Source organism: Cylas formicarius, unplaced genomic scaffold (assembly GCF_029955315.1).
Source record: "Cylas formicarius isolate icCylForm1 unplaced genomic scaffold, icCylForm1.1 PGA_scaffold_3__17_contigs__length_32017465, whole genome shotgun sequence".
Taxonomy (NCBI): Eukaryota; Metazoa; Arthropoda; class Insecta; order Coleoptera; family Brentidae; genus Cylas; species Cylas formicarius.
This window is the reverse complement of record NW_026844326.1, coordinates 7,083,228-7,102,175: the sequence shown is the minus strand read 5'-3', so window position 1 is coordinate 7,102,175 and position 18,948 is coordinate 7,083,228. Positions and strand designations below refer to the sequence as shown.

Sequence of the window (18,948 nt, the reverse complement as noted above, 5' to 3'; positions counted from 1 at the left end):
ACGAATACCGAAAGAACAGAAAACCCCGTTAGGTCGGTCGTGTAAACGGCGAAATAATTGCTCGGCGAACAATTCTAGAGAAGGCAAAAAACTGGAAATAATAATAGACAGTCGCGAGGAATTACGAATGCATTAATGTAACAATATCGGCGTTCCTCGCGTTTAAACAAACAACACGAAATTACTAAAAGTGAACGGCGCACTTGATAAAAACCTTCGAATTTGTTGTTATATGGAGTACATTAGCTTTTAATGGTTCCGTTCGGAAACCTGAAATACCGCATTAAAATATTTTTCTGGCTCACAAAAAAAAACTCCGACATTCTTCGAACGGAATCTCAAGCGCGCAGCGAAGTTTCGGTAAAACGGCCTACAAAACATAATCCATCAAAGACGAAAATTATTATGAAACTAACTCTTTATTTGCTGAGCAGAAGCACAACAGTTACTCGTTTATTAAACACTCGCTCCGCTCGCGCCAAATAAACTCGTGACTCAAATGTCGTTTACCGCATTTGTTGCGTACCATACTATTTCTCAATGACAACACAAAAATTCGTGACAGTAACAGTGTTTATCTACTCGCTTTTGTAAAACACCTAATTATACACCGATCTAGCGTGCGGGAAGCATCACTTTACCACGTCAGTTTCGTTTCCCACGAATCCAAGCCGCTTCGGACACTTCCGGGATTTTACCGCACGGATTTGGGAGCAATCGGATGTTTTCGGAGATATATCCCACGCTTGGAATTTTGACGTTTGTCAATTCTGACAGTCATGTCAGTGAATGTATTCGTGTTGTTTTGCCCCAAAAACTAACGGTCGTAGAAAAAGTATGGTATGCAACACGTTCGGTAAACTATTTAAGTCACTCGTTTATTAAACACTCGCTCCGCTCGTGTCGAATAAATTCGTGAGTCAAGTACCGCACTTGTTGCGTAATATTTCCTACTCCATTTTGTAAAACACCTAATTACACACCGATCTAGCATGCGGGAAGCGTCACTTTACCACGTCAGTTTCGTTACCCACTGATCCGAGCCATTTCGGATATTTGCGGGATTTTACCGCACGGGTCATGTCGGTGAATGAATTCGTGTTGTTTTGCGAAAATATAGCCAAAAATTAACGGTCATAGAAAATGTATAGCACGCAACACGTTTGGTAAACTTTTTAAGTCACTCGTTTATTAAATACCCGTTCCGCTCGTGCCACAATGCAATGATTCAAATGCCGTTTACCACACTTTTTGCACCATTTTATATTGCGACTGTTATACGCTATTAAACGCCCCGCTTTAATTAAAGCTGAATAACGATTAGTTCGAGGATTCTTGGACAGCTGTAAATAAATATCAAACCACACTGCTGCGCTCATTAAAAAACCCAACTATTTTTCCTGTAAATATGAAAAGCATCAAGGGCTCCGGAAAGGCGATGAAGGAAGAAGAATAGCATTTTTTTGTGAAATGATGGGAAAAGCAAATAATGGTAGGGATTTTTTTTTAAATATTTGTTCCACTGATAAATGTACATTCATACTCAACAACGAACCAAATGTTCAAAACTGTTGGTATTGGAGCCAAAAAAAAGTCTTTTTTTTATTATAATTATTAATTATTTTTAATAATAGACTTGAGGGTGAAATTTATAGTCGTTCCTTGAAATTTCCTTGTTGCTTAAACCATCGTTTAAATGAAATTTATTCGAAGAATAATTTAAGGAACCAGAAGGTCTTAAGAACCTAGTATGAGTTTGATCCTAAGAAAAACAAGGACACACCTGCATCCTTAGTTTCTTTTGAATATTTTAAACCAAATGTGCATGTCTTTGTTATAAACTAAGTTTTATTTGATATGTTATTGTCCAGCTTGACGTTGTCAAATTTTGGAAATAGCGCCAATATTTGGACACCTACAAATTTACATGTGATTTTCAATGTTCCGTACGGCGATGTATCACCCGGTATAAAAAAGCATATAAAATTATCTGTGATACCGAGCAGAAATAGTATAGTGGCTTCAAATTAACTTTGCCAATAAAAGCCTTCGACGTTGTGTAACGGGCCACCCAGGTTCAGTTATGCAGACTTCTTTAGTTAATTCTAAACTATATTCTTATTCTTTATTTAATATTCGAAGAACCTGAAGCAACATTCCTGTCTACATTTTTTGAGAGCTTTGTTGTTTTTTTCGAGTTTGTTAATCAGCCCACCGAAATCACTCCCGAAAGTGCAACACTAATCGACCACATTATGACAACCAACCTTACGTATTAATAGCTACTTTTTTACAAATAACAAAGCACAACAACAACATTTTATACAGAACCGTTACCGACATCAATGATATAATTAACAAAGTTCAATTTAAATGTGAAAATATCATTTTATTATAATAATGGTTCACTGATGTCCTTAATTTTGATTAACACAGTATGATAGAGAACTGATTTCGATATTAAGAAATAATGTACAGTACCTCCCTCAGCTACGTCCAAAATTTCAACTTTCTACTGGCTCCAGTATCATGGCAAGAAAAATTTAATTGAAGCTATGCTATCAAAACCACTAAAGATAGATAGAGGAATGTATTATTCGAAAACAATCAGATAGTATTAGCGTATTGGAAAATACGGTAATAAACATGATGCCATGATGGAAAATACGGTAATAAACATGATGCCACATTTAAAAATTCAATATGGATGCTATTTTTTTGAAGATGTGGCAACCTCGAAGCGCTAAACATATTTTAGATTGATAAAGCATCGCCACTTCAGAACAATCCAATGTACCATTCGCCGTAAACTATTATTTTTGTTATTATTATTATATTTGCCGATAGTATTAAGCTGAGACTATTTTTATTAACGTAGGGTACAAAGAAAAGCATTATATAACCTTTAACGAAGATTCGATTATACAATTTCATAAATCAGTCAAATACGAGGCTCACTTGAAAAGTTTTCTCTAATTTTTTTTACATAGTCTCCTTGTAACTCAATACACTTCTCCCAGCGATGCTCTCATCTTTCTAAACCGTCCAAATAATATTCAGCGTTTTTATCCGCAAAATAATTGTTCTCGAAGGTGATTGACTCCTCCTCATGAATGAACAAAAAGAAGTCGATTGGGGCTAGATCTGGTGAGTAAGGAGGATGGTCAAGCAGTTCAAACCGTAATTCGTGGATTTTCCTCAGCTTGTCAAGCAATTATGCGTAGTATGCTCTTGTCATGATTTTTAATTTTTGAAGGTAATGAATTTAGATGATTCCATTGCTATCCCAAAAAACAGTAACCATCACTTTCCCAGCCGAAAAAAGAAGTTTTTGCTTCTTTTTTGACTGTTTTTTTGAATCCAGCGTATAATAATGTATCCAAGTTTCATCTACAGTAAACTAAATTCGGGTTTATTACTGGGCTAACAGAGCGTTGGAAAAGTTCATTCGAACACGTTTTTGGTCAAAAGTGAGTAATGCGACACCCAAGGCACGGACATCTTTCTCATACCTAAATTGTGGTTCTTCATAATCTTTCATGATCTCTGCTATCTCTCTCACTTTTATTCGAAGGTCGTTTAACACCATTTGATAAACTTTAGCAATATTATCGTCTGTAGTTACAGTTATCACCTGCCCAAAATTTCACTGTGGTAAATTGGGGACTCACACAGAGTTCAACTCAACTTCCATTTGCGTAGGTGTATTGCCTTTCAAAAACAAATATTTTATAACAGTTCTATACTAAATTTCTTTCATTTTCACGAAAACACTCACATCGACTCAAAAATCTCTGAAACTTTAGTAAGTAACTAACAAGAGGTGCACACTACGATCATTAGATCCTAGTAACTAGTGCCCTCATCTTCAGCATCAGTCGGAGATTTTTTAAGTAACCCTCGTATAGAAACTTCGTAATTAAATATTTTGGAGAAATAAGGTTAATACAAGAGTTATAGTGTTTAGCGCGCAGATCTATCTAAGTAATATAAAGTAAAATATTTAATTCTGCATCAAGATCTGAAACGCACCCACTAGTTTTCCTCTCCAAAGTTTTGTTTTTTTGAAGTATTGTATAATTATCATAATTTATCAAAAAATAAATCGTAATAACTTAATGTAAAAAATAACTATAACATGCCATATAGGTCTTAAAATTTAAAAAAAACATTAATTTTATCTTTTTTTGCCATGTAATATTAATTCTACACATCTACGTACTTGTATTAATATTTTTTTCTAAGATGCAAAATAAAAAAGTTTAGGGATGGGGCAGTAAATTTATAATTGATCGCCTTTTAATATTGCGATTTAAAAATACGAAATTAAGAGCAAAAAACGTAATCTTCATGTGAATGAAATATGGGATAAGGTGTTACAAACTGATATATATCGTACTCTTGTGGGTCGAATATTTTACAGAGGTGAACAAGAAATAAATTATCAACTCAAAAACATGACGCTTGATCATGTTCAACGCGCGACTCCTCCCTTGCAATTAAAATTTATTATTATTATTGACCGTCATTTATATTTGGATCACGTGTTCTGTTGCACGTTCTACGACCACAATAAATTATGCATTAATTCAACGGATAAGTTCAAAAACGGTAAAATAGTTCAGTTAGTTTATGTGCGAACCCACACCCAACATCATCAGGTTTAATAATAATTAGTCAATCGAATGGCCTCTTTACGTTGTTTAAACTGGGTTATGATTTAATACTAACAAGCCGCTGATTGGCCGTATTAGACCGTCACGGAAGGTCAACCGCGTGGCACCCGACCTCGAGGTACTTTGCTTTGTTTATATTTTTTGGAAATTTGTCCAAATACGACCTGAGCATTAAAATAGCAGTTAAAGTCTGTTTCTAAATGTTGCTGTGTAATAAAACGAAATAGTTTTTATTCATATTTCCGAAACGGATTGAGAGAATTTTGTCATGGCGAATCTGCTTTTAAAAATATAAACGTCAAATTTTGGTCAGGGACGTAAATTTTTAATTTTGCAAAGAAACTTCCACAAGCTACTGTAATACTATTTACAAAACTTTTGGTTTCCTCTTGGTTCGGTTGTTGTTGAATTGAACTTGCTGACGTTTCGCCAATCATCCTGTTGGCTTCTTCAGAGTTTCCCAGTTTCGGTTAAGCTCTGAAGAAGCCAAAAGGATAATTGGCGAAACGTCAGCAAGTTCGACTCAGCAAAAACCAACGCAGGCGCAATCCAGAAGTTTTGTAAATAGTGGGACGTAACTTTTGAGGTGTACAGGTAACCAAAACTGCAGCAACTTTTTTGCGTGTTGACTTTTTCTTATAAAATCGAAAAAGTTGGGTTTTGTTAGGAGAAAAGGGTACATTTAATCGTTTTCCAGGAAAATTGATTCTTCATTTTGCATTGTTCGTTTATTTGTTATTTGTAAGGTAGAAAATCGCAAATTTTGCATAGGAAAAGTAGAATCTTTTGCTTACTTTCTAATCATCAACCAAAATTGATACACCAGAAATCACACAAACGATTTCCCAGATACGGAATTAAAGTACCATTAATTAAAAGTAATATATTAAAAATACACTTAAAACTTTTTCTCAAAAAGTGGGAAAGAGATTGCCATTATAAATTCCATAAATATTCAAAACGGACATAACCAAGTTATATTTAAAATGTTTTTCCAAAATTTTGTTTATTTTTTTTCTTCATGTTTTATTAATTATTTTTGGCCATATCATTGTTTCACATATGTAGTTATGAATTTTGATGATAATTCTTAATTTTCCGGCTATACAAAAATTACAATTAAAAAAAATAGAATTTTTTTATGACCTTATCATACGCCTTATCTTATAACAAGCAAAGGGAGGAAGATTTCCTGGAAAAAATTGCCAACGGTGAATGAAATAGTCCCGCAAATAGATATTTAATCACATATTTTTGGTTCTTTATTTAAATATGATGCAACTAATGGGAAGGGTAAAAAAAAATAAAAATACAACTTAAAACTTTTTCTCAATAAGTGGAAAAGAATGTTTGCCATTATAAATTCCATAAAATTTCAAAACGGACAAAAACAATATATTTAAAAAAAATTTTTTCTTCAGTTGTAATTATTTTCTTTTAAAATCGTTATTTAACACATTTAGTTTAAAATTAAAATTAGAGCAAATAGAATTCTTTTTTTTCTAATTTCTCATATGCGTTATATCAAAAGAAGGAGGGGGAATTTTCTATCGGTGAATCATTAGTTGAGTGAACATTCCAACAAATGCAAATAAAACATATCAAATAGTCTGGAAAATAGTTATTAAATCGCATATAATTGGTTTACTATTTAAATATGATTCAACTAATGGAAAGTGCGAGAAACTCAAAATTTTGGAAATAATTTATGATTTCAACAAGATTTCGTTGATTTTCCAGATAACAAAAATTCAACCGATGCTGGTCTTTACTGAAAAGTCCACCAACCAAATATCTTAGAAAATTCTGGTAATATCCTTATTGGTCTGGAATTGTCTGTCTGCTTTTCTATATCGGTTTGATCTTCTTTATTTAATTGGTTTCACCAGTATTATATTTGTTTTCTTTTTGCACTTTCTGCACCAATTTCTTCTTAACTGAAACAGTGTATTTAAGGTACAGTTGTATTTAAAGTACCATCGGGAAAAGGAAGAAACTGATAGTGGTGTAAATGTTAAACATGAAGAGCGAGAGATTACGATGCGGACATCAATACCAATAAATAATTTTGAAAATTACTTTATAGAAGTGGGATAATGAAATTGAACAGAACCAATTTAAACGAAAATTGTTTAAATGAACATACCGACTTGTGAACGGGGATAAAAGAGAAGTACAAGAAGAAAAGAAGCTGTGACTGCCATTAGAAGTTGTTTTGTTGTTTGAAGTTGTAGTTGTTTTATTTCAAAAAAGAAGAAATACCTACTTTGGGCAAAATAATACCTAAAATGAAAAAAGATGATTTCATTTAACCCACGGGTAAGAAAAACATGGAATGAAGCAAGACAAAATTATCTTCTGGGGAAGAAGATATTTGAGAGTGGTTAGAAAAAAGTAATAAATATCTATTATCTGGGCGAAACTAATTTATATTCAGGATATACTGATACTGATAAAAGATGGCAGAATAAAAATTTAAAAAGCGCGACGGAAGCTTTCATATCAGGATGGTCCACTGGAATAAGTCTAATAACTTTTGTTTATTTCTCAGTCCTTAATATAAGCCTTAAGTGTGTGACAACCAAACTATTGAATTCGTATACGTTATCTGTAGGACGGCCTATTGTAATTTCTGCATGTCCACATTATGGAGATTTACTACACAGCATAATTAGAAAATAATGTAAAACAGAAAAAGAAAATTGGTAATATCGCATTTTTAGTTTCTTCGCATTAGCACCTTTCACTAATTTAATATACTCATCCTGATCTTTCTCCGTGAACAATGGGTTTTCGGCATAATATCACATCTTACTAAGTAGCTCATCTTTGTTTTACTTTGTTTTATAAGTTCGTCTAAAAAATGAAATTATAAAATATGGAAACATAATTTTTGTAAATATATTAAATAATAAGTAAAGTGTGTGAGCTGATATATTTTAAAATGGGATAACAATTGTGCTCTTAAGCAAAAAAATGTACAATTAAAAACATAATAATCGCCATGAGTCTGCATATATATATATATATATATATATATATATATATATATATATATATATATATATATATATATATATATATATATATATATATATATATATATATATATATATATTAATTGAAAGCCTTATTTTATAATTTAAATAGTAGAATTGTTGGTTCTCTACATAGCTAATTTATGCCACTACTTATTAGATTTTATGGCAACTGCTAATAAAAGAAGAAGGAATAATAGAGTCATGGAAAAACCACTTCCAGAACCTATTGTTTTCGGAACAGAGTTCAAGTTAAAAGATAAGTAGATAATGAGAATGTAGAACAAGAAGGAGAAAAAGAACTACAACCAAACAATAAAAACAAATCTCTGTAGCAGAGGGTATAAAAAAGATGCAACTACAGCTGGGCAAATCACAAAACGACTTCAGAAGAAGCAGAAGTATTCGAGACAACATTTTAAGATGCAAAAAGAACAGGAAATATAAATTAGAAAATATATACAGCTTTCATTGACATGGAAAAATCATTTCACGTGATATCTAAAAAAAGTGTTGGATAGTCTAAAGAGAATGAAGATAAATAAAAAAATGAGAGTTGCAATTATGACTTGGATTAAAAATAACAGGTGCTATGTAAGAACTGACAATAGAATCAAAGAAGTTTGATGTAAATGGATATCGCCATGGATGATGAAGGAAATTAATAGTGTATATGTAGGACACAGAAACCTAGAACCAATATGGATCAGTCAATATGCTTTTGCCGATGACCTGGTGGTAATGAAGTTAAATTACATTTGAGTCTAAACGTAGATACAAATTTAAAAATTAATGTACAAAAAACACGAGTTGTGGTCATCGGCAGAATAGAAAGCAAAGAAATATTAAACTCATTGTGAATGTAAAAAGGTAGACCAATCGGACAACTTCGAATATCTAGTACTAAATATCAATAGCAAAGGCGAGCAAGAAACAGAAATTAATGCTAGAACTTTATGGAATGTTAGATACATTAAAGAATGGTATTCATGGAAAAGTATAAATGAATGTATTCCAAATTGTTTACGGCAATGTACTTATATTTGGGTTTGAAATGTGGGTACTAAATAAAAAAATAAGCAAAATACAGACAATGGAAACGAAATTTAGACTGGGCATGGCGATAATGAAAATGGAAAGAGTAAGAAATGTAGGCGTGAGAGACGAACAAGAATAGAATAGAACCGGTATGTTAAAAATATAGAAACGGGGCAGTTAAGACGATTTGGACACTTGATGCGCATGGGCAATGAAAGAATGATAAAGGATTTAAGGGATGCAAAAACGGAGACAAAGAAGTAAACATGGAGAGAGCAAAAACAATGGCCAAGGACAAAAACTGAGAAAATTTGAGTGAGTTATATCACTTTTCTGCTAAATCTTGGAAATTACTTACTAGAAGGTATAAAATATAGAATTAAAATGTTACTGTTTGAAAGCCGTTTTATCAAGTGAAATTTCAGTTAGTGTTTATGAGACAGATTATTACCAAGAATATCTTTCAATACGCACCGATGCAAAACATAGATTTTTCAAATATCTGTCTCATAGCAGTTTGATTTTGTCACACCAACATGCGATCTAATCAACGGCCTTCAACCTTTTAATTCCTTCGTTAAGAACAAAAGTTAAATTGCCAAATCTACCGCAGTAATTCTAGGAAAGGAAATGTTTAAAACTAAACTAGTGAAATAAAATAATATAGTGTACAGGTAGCGTCATGAATGTTTACAGGTTGTTGACTTTCTTTCTGGGCAGAGAACGCGCACAATGGACAACAAGAAGCGAGGACGTTGATTAACGATAAATGTGATACTAATTAACACTTACAATATTACAGAATACGCAAATGTTGGTTTTTCTAAGTCAATATATATAAATATCGAAATGGACACGTTCTGTGCATTTGAAATTAAAATGTAGTCATGTAATTCAACAAAAATAAACAGTTCTAGACGTTACACCGACCTAACGATTTATTTTCATATAATAAGTCACGCTTAGAATTACGTGCTTGACTAACTAAATAGCATGAAAATAGAAAACTTAGTGATAAAAATCAATTATTGTAATTAAAACCGTGTAAAAATCAGTCCGATTTTGTTGCATAAGCACACACAGTGTTCATGGCGGAAGTTTTTAGGTTAGATAAGTATTAATAAACTATAATGTTTCAACGTGCAAAATTAAACCAGAAATTGAATTTCATTCAATCACAATGTTCGAATGGGAAGAAAAAGTTATGTTGGTAAATAGTTTTTCAAAATGTTTCCAAAAATCAATCACTAATTACAAAAATGCTAAAAATGGCATATAATTATGTCGTAATCAATTGCAGGCATATAATGATTTGTCTTGGCATTTACTGCAAAAAACAGAGCGAAACAGTACTTACCCTAAATAAATGACTAAATGCTATAGGATAAGTCTGGAAGAGTTGGTCTAACTTTTTTTTTGATAGCAAAAAACCCAAACTCGAACGAAAAATATTTATTCTATATTAGAACCCAGTAGGTAATAAATAATTCGACCAAAAAATTACATATCGATATATTTTTTTCTATTATATTATTATACATATTACATTATATAATTTAGCCCATTGATGCATTTTATTACCTAACCTAAATGGTTTTTTCACAATATTTTCCCAATGTCACTGAAATATTCTCGCCTAACGATGCCTACTTCAATTATTTTCTAGTTCATTTCTTCTTGTTTCGTACTTTGAGTAGCCTTTCTCAACAATTTGAGCGAAATAGTCTGCAATTGACAAACTTTCGGCTTGTCAACGTAATCTCAAATACCGTAAAATAAAGATTAGGTCTTCTAAAAAGATTTTTTATGTATGAGGAATTTTTGACAATAAATATTATCATTATTATTATTAACTATTCAAAAAAACTTCCACAGGCTACTGTAATACTATTTACAAAACTTCCGGATTTCTCCTGAGTCGGTTGGTGTTGAGTCGAACTTGCTAACGTTTCGAAAATCATCCTGTTGGCTTCTTCAGTTTCAGTTAAGCTCTTGTTGAGATATAACCTATTTATCTTTTTTTGTGGTGAGGACATATTTTTTAAATCGCATTACATCTGATGTGTAGGCCGGTGTTTGGTTATCATTTCCAAAACAACGATTTAATGATTAATAATAACAATTTTTCAATCACACGGTCCTGAATTTTTTTAACCTCATACTCCAAAACTTTCATTACCTATCTACAACCAATTTTTCAATTTGAAGGACAAATAGAGCGGGGCTTTGACCTCGACTTTGTATGCTATGTGGTGCTCCAGTTCACAATCAAAGAAAATAGTTATATAAATCAAAAAATACCCCGAACTGTGGACTATTATCTTAGCACTCCCAAAATATTTTGTCTCCATATGCTCAAATTTGTAAAAATTCGAACCACATCTTACCATTTTCGAGATCTCATGGTAAAACACCCTGTACAAATTCCAATTTCTAAACTTTAAGTGCAGCTACCGGAAGTAACTAGCTGGCTGGAAAGCCTAATAAACGATTTCAATATTGTTAAATTTTTCTTTGTTTTGACAACCGTAGTTTTGAATTGGTTCTATGACATTTTGAAAATCTCGTGTTTATATGTTTACAGTTATGACAAATCTTTTGCGGTATGGTGTGTCTCAAATTATAACGTCTTGCCTTTTGATGGACCCGCCCCCAAAAAGTAACTTGCTACTGGGAAAACGCAACAACAAGGGTCTTGTTACACTCATTGAAAGAGAGTTATAAATCATTATGGAATTTGTAGTCTTAATCGTAGTTTTGTACCAATGATGATTGTTAAACGTGTCGAGAATTGCACCTACCTGTGCTTAGTTTTTAAAATTGGAAGTATAGTTACCTTTCCATAGTTGCTGACCAGTTCGTTCTTGAAAACGGCTAGCGTGTCTGAATTTCTTGGGATAAAAGTGACATCATTCATTGGCTTACTTTAAATAAGAATCAATTTCAGACAGATTGTACACTTGAATTAACCTCTTTGTAGGAAATTTGTTGTCGGCGAAATACAACAGTACTTCGCCTTCCGCCAAATAACTTCCAATTAAACTCCATAGAATTTATATAGATTTCTAGCATGGAAAAATGAAGGAATGGCAATATTCCGCAACAGGGAATAAAGAGAGTGAATTGTGAAAACCGGAGTAGGTACGTAGAATATGTTACAGAAATCGAAGAAAAAATGGGATAAGCTGATAACATACTACAAAATACTGTAGAACCCCTTATCTGACTACTCGCAACAAGATGACTAAAATTTACAATTGAAGTTGTAGTGTAAATGAACATTTTTTAAAAATAATAATATTTATTAAAATTTATCTATTTTCATATTTTTATTACTTCTATAAATTTTGTATAATTGATCTTAAAATAATTCATATTTTAATTATCTGTTCATCTCTGTAATTATAATCTTGTTTAATTATTATAATATTTAATATTCTAATAAACCACCTGTAGTCATGAGTTTACAATACAAGTTCTGTTCACCAAAGTCGTCTTCTATAGTATGCAAAGATTCAATTAGCAGTGCCACCTTGTGTTTATTTGTAAAATGGGATTTGACTACCATAGAATAGACAAAAAATAAGTGGTGATGGTAGTAGTGAAATTTATCGTCAGGGAATGAATAAGTTTAGATCTGACAAATCATTTTTTACATAGATGAATCTTTGTTTGATAGGTAATTATGATTGGGCTTGATATGCAGTGTTATCCTATTTTCTATTTCTGTTTTCTATTGGTACTAATGAGATGTAAATATACCTTAGAGTTAAAAAATGCGTTGAAAATCGGTCGCTGATGCCCTGTCCCGATAAAAGGATACACATCGAGGCAAACCATACGCAAACAGGTATGCATAGTTTACAACATTTTGCAAACGCTTCTGGTTAACTTCAAGCCTGTAAACCATCGCACCCCCTGCATTCGACCACGCGTTAACTTTACCTCGTTTCCATGTGGCGTAAAATTTTCGGGGCGTCTTGCCCAATTCGCTTTATTGATTTCCTCACGCGGTATTTACTTTTCCGGTCGAGGTGATTGCGAATAAATTTGGTTTCGTTTTTGGAAAAATTCTTAAATATGAAAGATCTCATGCCGCCGCACAGTGCGAAATACGAGTCTCTAGGGGAACAAAACAATAGTTTTTTATGCAACAAGTGCGGTAAACGGCATTTGAGTCACGAGTTTATTTGGCATGAGCAGAGCGCAGCGGAGTGACTGTAAGGAGTGACTCAAATAGTTTACCAACCGTTTTGCATAATATACTTTTTGTACGATCGTTAGTGTTTTCAAAACAAAACACAAGTACATTTACTGATTAATTGACAAACGTCAAAATTTTATCCGTACGGTAAAATAAAAAAATAAAAAGAACAGCTCATCTCCTGTAGGTGGGTACGCAAATAGAAAAAATTATCTTGTACGTATAAAATATTATTTCTCAAAAACTTTGACTCAAATATTTAGTCTAATGTAGAAAGCAATTAATTTTTCAAAGAAACTATCACAGACTACTGTAACACTTTTTACAAAACTTCTGGATTCCTCCTGCGTCGGTTTTTGCTGAGTCGAACTTGCTGACGTTTCGCCAATCATCCTGTTGGCTTCTACAGAGCTTGACTGAAACTGGCTCGCATTTTACTCTGTAGCTGCTTATATATTGTTTGAGGGGAGAGGGGAGCTAAATGAGGAGCATAAACACCGTCTCGGATAACTGATTCCCTTATTGGTGACAGATAGAGATCTGAGTCGCTGTTAAGATTGTTAGGTTGTTTATAAATTTCTATAAACTCTCGGATTTTTCGTTGGTGGAAGAATTGTGTACATGTAAGAATTTTCGTTTCATCGAAAAAAAATTTATGTCCGGTTTCGTGATTGTGTTTCGCAACAGCTGGTGAGTTTATTTGTCTTAGTCGTAAGGCTCTTTCGTGTTCTTTGAGTCTAGTTGATATTTTTCGTCCGGTCTCTCCAATGTATTCTTTGCCGCATATGCATGGAATGGCATGGCATCTCAAATGGAAGTTTGTCTTTGATGGACCGAAGATGTTGAGAGATTTTTGGACAAGTGGTAAATTTGGTTTTGACGTTATACTTCTTTAGAACTTTTGATATGTGGTCAGTGGTTGTGGTGAAGTGTATTTTTTGATGGAACGCTTAATATCTGTGTGGAAATTATTAGAGAGAAGAGCAGAGGTAAGGTGTTTTAATCCTGTTTTCAGTTACTCGGGCTGAGATAGTTTTACGGCTCTGTAAACAAGAGAGTTGATTACCGATGATTTTTGGGCCGGATGGTGATGTGATCATGCATTAAGGTATCGGTCTGTGTGCGTAGGTGTTCTGTAAACACAATGACCTAATGTTAGGTCTGATTTTCTATTGATAAGAATATCTAAGAATGGAAGGTTATTATTAGTGTCCAACTCAATGGTAAAACGTATGTTAGGGTGTATAGAGTTCAAATGTCGAAGAAAATCTACTAGCGTTTCTTGTCCATGAGGCCATATAACAAAAGTATCATCGATGTAGCGTTTCCATAATTTTGGATTTAGATGAAAGGTGTCGAGAGCTTTCTTCTCACAAATGTATCCGCGATGACTGGTGATAGCTGTTGCCGACGTTTGTTCAAAAATTTGACCGTTATAAGAAAAATAGCATTTTTCAATTAAAGTGAGTCAAACTGCTCTAAGAACCAGAAAGATCGACGGTACTAGGTTAAAAAGTGAACTTGGAACTGTTCGCTATCATACAATATCGTCTCCAACATTAAGAAGACGTTTAAATAAGGCTGGTTTAAGCGGCAAAAGACCGACAAAAAAACAATTGCTCACCAGAGAACAGAGAGCCGCAAGATTCCGGATGATCAACATTGGAGTGCTGATGATTGGAAGACAGTTTTATTTTCTGATGAAACGAGAATTAGTCTCAATTCTCATGATCGGCATGAACATGATCGGCGAAGGGTAGGAGCGTGATATGCAAGTTGCAATATCTCACCAAAAATCTCTTTTGGTGGAGGCTCTGCAATGTTTTGGGGACGAATATGTTCCCACGGACGCACAAAGTTACTCCCTATACGTGTAAGATTTTTATCTAGAAAATATTGTAATTGAACATGTGATATAATTTGTTCCTATTTTGGAGCCGAATATTTGATTTATGCAGGATATTGCACGTCCCCACGTATCTAAACAAGTCATAGACTACATGAACTCTGCTACTGGAATGGTCACCTCGCAAGCCCGATTTAAATCCCATAAAAATCAATAGCGTGCTCTAAAAAGAAAGATTCAACGCTGCAATCCCGTATCGGTTAACCACAATCAGTTGGCGAATCCAGTAATTGCATAATGGTAGAATATTCCCTAACATACAATTAAAAATATAATTTCCACTCTGCCGAGGCCTATGAATGTAGTGATTTTTGTTTTTTTTTCGCTTCATGTTTCACACTTTCACTGGTTTCCAAAAAAATTGTTTTTAATAAACTCACATGTAATCTTAGTATAGTAATTACTTTATTAAAAAAACCAACTCGTTAATTTTATATTCATTTATCAAAGCGAGTAGAAATTATACGGATAACAAATAATGTATTCGATATTGATACATCGTTTAAAATGTCGTAAAAATTCGATAGCAAAGATGTTATGCTATAAAACGGTATATATTCATTAATAACAGAGATAATAAAGTAAAACAAAGTGAAAATGTTGGCGAAAGATGGAGCTACCTTCTAATGCCAACTGCTATATGTTCCGGTTGCTAGTATATTCCACAGACTGATATGAATTCATGGAAAAACAAATAACAATTTTATTAATAAAGCGAAAATGAACTTTTTAGCATTATCGGCAAAAACTATGTCAAGGACCCAAAATACAATTTTAGAAAAAATTATTCAAAAAACACCGAAAATGTGGCAAATTTATGATGTTGCATTAGTTTTGTTCAGAAGTATATTTTGACTGATTACCAATTTAACTATGTCTCAAATGGACGTCATACATCTTGATTTTTCAAAAGCGTTTGATCGCCTAGATCATAAGATTCTAATCTACAAGCTGCCTGCTTTTGGATTTTCCGAATTGCTTGTTAATTTGTTTTCTTCATAATTGTCTAACCACACTCAGTGCGTCTATCTCTATGGTCATATTTCCGATGAATACATTGCTTCCTCAGGCGTTCCTCTAGGCTCAATATTGGGGACATTATAATATTATAATAAAAACCTTGATGTTAGTTTTGTTATATATGCGGACGACGTAAAAATTGTTTAAAAAATCCGGTGTTCAGAGGATTGTCTTACTCTCCAGCGTAGTCTCTCAATAATAACTTGCCAAGTGTAATGTAGTCTCTTTAACCACTATGAGTTTAGCTGTGAAATATGACTATCATCTTATTGATAAAACTCTCTCCCGTTTTAACAGTTTTTGTGAATTGTATCTCGAAATTATTCTTTGTTTCTCATATTAATAAGACTCAGCAGCAGAAGAAGAAGCATCAAAAAGCTACGTATTTATGGTATAAAACTGATAAAAATATTATATAACTCATACTTAAGGCCTAAGCTAAAGTATGCATCAGTTACTTTGGTCTCCTGATTAGAATTGTCATATTAATAGCGTGGAAAAAAATCATCCTAAGTGTTTCAAGTATGTATAAGTTGGACGGAGAATATCCCCCACAAGGCTTTTCGCATACAATATTATTAAATAAATTTGATTATGTGTCTCGCCACGATTAGCATAATTAAATGACTTTAATTAAACTTTTAAATAACTTTTTTGGGGGCTAGACTAAATTTTCTTGTTCCCCGTATTAACTCTAAACATAGTAACACATTCTTTCTGTCCACACCAAGAACAAATATTTTAAAATTTTCACCTATTTTCTCAATGTACTCCAAGTACATTGCTCTACCCGATTTGAACTTTTTTTCCCAATCTATTACCAAGGTAAAAACGTTATTGCCCAGTTAACTATAATCATAAGATTAATGCTTATGTTAAGCCAAACTTTAGGTTAAGTTTCGTGATATCGTTACTTGCAGTGTACCTACCTGTGATCTGGGATTTATGCCTGTTAGGTAGACTTCTTTAAATACATAAATAAACGCTTTTATTAAAATATTACCTGCTGAAATCGAATTTCTTTGAATTGTTTGTACGGTTTCGCCCTATTTAAGCGCATTAACGACCCGGCAATTAGCTAATAAGGAAGTCACGAGATGGAAAATTCAAGGACGATTCAATAACGTCAAAATTGACCCGCTGACGGCGGTCCGCTCGCAATTTAGCCCTTCCCGAACATCGGAAACATTGTTTACGTATTTACCTAAAAATCGACTCCCACGAAAACGACGGTCACGTACTGGTCCGAAAAGCGCACAAAATAAACAACACCGCTTTCACCTTGTTGCCAACGTTGTCATTCACACTTTTGCGCACCCAATTTCCATATTCGAATTTCGATCAAGCGAACTCGCATCGGAAAAAAAAACATTCACGTAACGATCGAGCTGGCGCAGGGAAACGCGGCACCCAACCACACCAGGCGCCAATTGTTGACTGTCCATGTCCCAAGAACGAAACATAGACCTCGATGGTGAAACAAGAACGAGCTTCGGACGTTGCCGGATTTTCGATAAGCAAATTTTAAAGCCCAGGCACGTTTCTGAAGTACGCTGGGTTAATCGAACCACGCGGACTGCGCTAAAACATCAACTAAATGTAAGTTACTGATATTTACCTAAATAGGTACTCTCAAAGTCGACAATTAAGAATAATTACAATGGGTTCCTTATTATTCCGTCCGCAAATGTCAGAATCGTCAATTTTGTACTGCATTTTTCGGGCGCTCAATAGAAATATCATTCATCAAATTAAACTAACTTATTTTAACTTTTTTTTTTTGCTTTTACATATCATTTTACTTGGTTTCATAGATGTTCTATGGGGTTCTGTTTTAACTAACCTATCACATATTTGTAAAACGTATTTTGCCAGCTTTCAACGGGTATATTATTAATTATATTTTTTGTTCAATTTATTTTAAGTGTTAGCAATATTTTCATTCATTTCATTCAAGTCGCGTATATATAAGTGATACTTAGAACGAGCATAGTTTTAAATCTGAGATAAATTCAAATCTTTCTTGTCCGATGCTCTTTACTCCATCTTTAAAAGAAAAGTGGTGGAAAATAAATGTCTAAATGCTCTCTTAAGGCTCTCAAAGGTGCTATGAGTGAAATGATTGCGATTGTGATTCTGCCACCAGATAGGGTTTTCAGACAAAAAAATATTTTTCTGAAAAAAGAAATGCTTTTTTTTAAGTGATCATATAAGAACGTAACCCCGTGAAATCCGCACCTCAATATCTTTATCCTATGTTAAAGCAACCCTTATAAATGAATAATATTGATAGCTATAAAACACATTTTATACGAAGGATAAATTCCTTCTGCATCGAGCATATTTAATACGGATGTGCTAATTTCAGCTCGTGAAAGGTTGGTTATTTTCAAGGGTAGCAGGGCGAGTTTGCTGAACAATATCTTGTTTTCTGACAGGCCACGGACACACACTGGGTCTTCTTATTCAACGGTTTTAAATAATACTGGTTTTCTAAAAAGTTCAAATAAATTTGGATATTAACTTTTCCATTAAAGAAAAATGAGGGTATAATTCGATCAACCAAAATACCACACCAGACGTTCACACTCCATCGATTTTAATGATTCACTCCACGCATAAAATGAGGATTCACTGGCGACCAGTGAAGCATATTATGCAAATTGATTCCTTGCTCTATTGCTCACAAAGTAGCTCCATCGGTCCATAATATTCTAGAAAAAAAATTGGGATCCTCATCTATAACAGCATTTAGCCAGAAATATAATTTCCTGTCAAAAAGACTTTCTAAAAGAGCTATGATCTTTTAGAATTCGATGTCCGGTGTCCAAGTCCAAACTAATTTTTCTTAAGCACAAATGAGGATTAATGTGTACATATGCAAGAACATGGAGATGCTTTATTTCTACTTACTGCTTAACTTAGTGTTTAACAATATTAATGTGACTAGAGACTAAAGTTAGAAACTGCATCATTCGATATTTAAAGGCAGATGATAAAAATAAGCTACCAAATTAACCCAAAATATTTGTATTATAACACTCTTATAAATTTTAGTATTTTCAA

The 18,948-nt window shown here is 33.3% G+C and overlaps 1 protein-coding gene across 2 annotated transcripts in view; it reads right to left on the bottom strand.

Annotated features, from left to right (window-relative positions):
- Positions 1 to 17,477, bottom strand: part of LOC132699404 (uncharacterized) — a 94,925-nt gene extending 77,448 nt beyond the window's left edge. For both annotated transcript variants that reach the window (XM_060666081.1, XM_060666078.1), the window contains exon 1: positions 17,087 to 17,477. The gene's annotated coding sequence lies outside the window, so the exon portion shown is untranslated. The remainder of the gene's footprint in view (positions 1 to 17,086) is intronic.
- Positions 17,478 to 18,948: the final 1,471 nt, after the last annotated feature.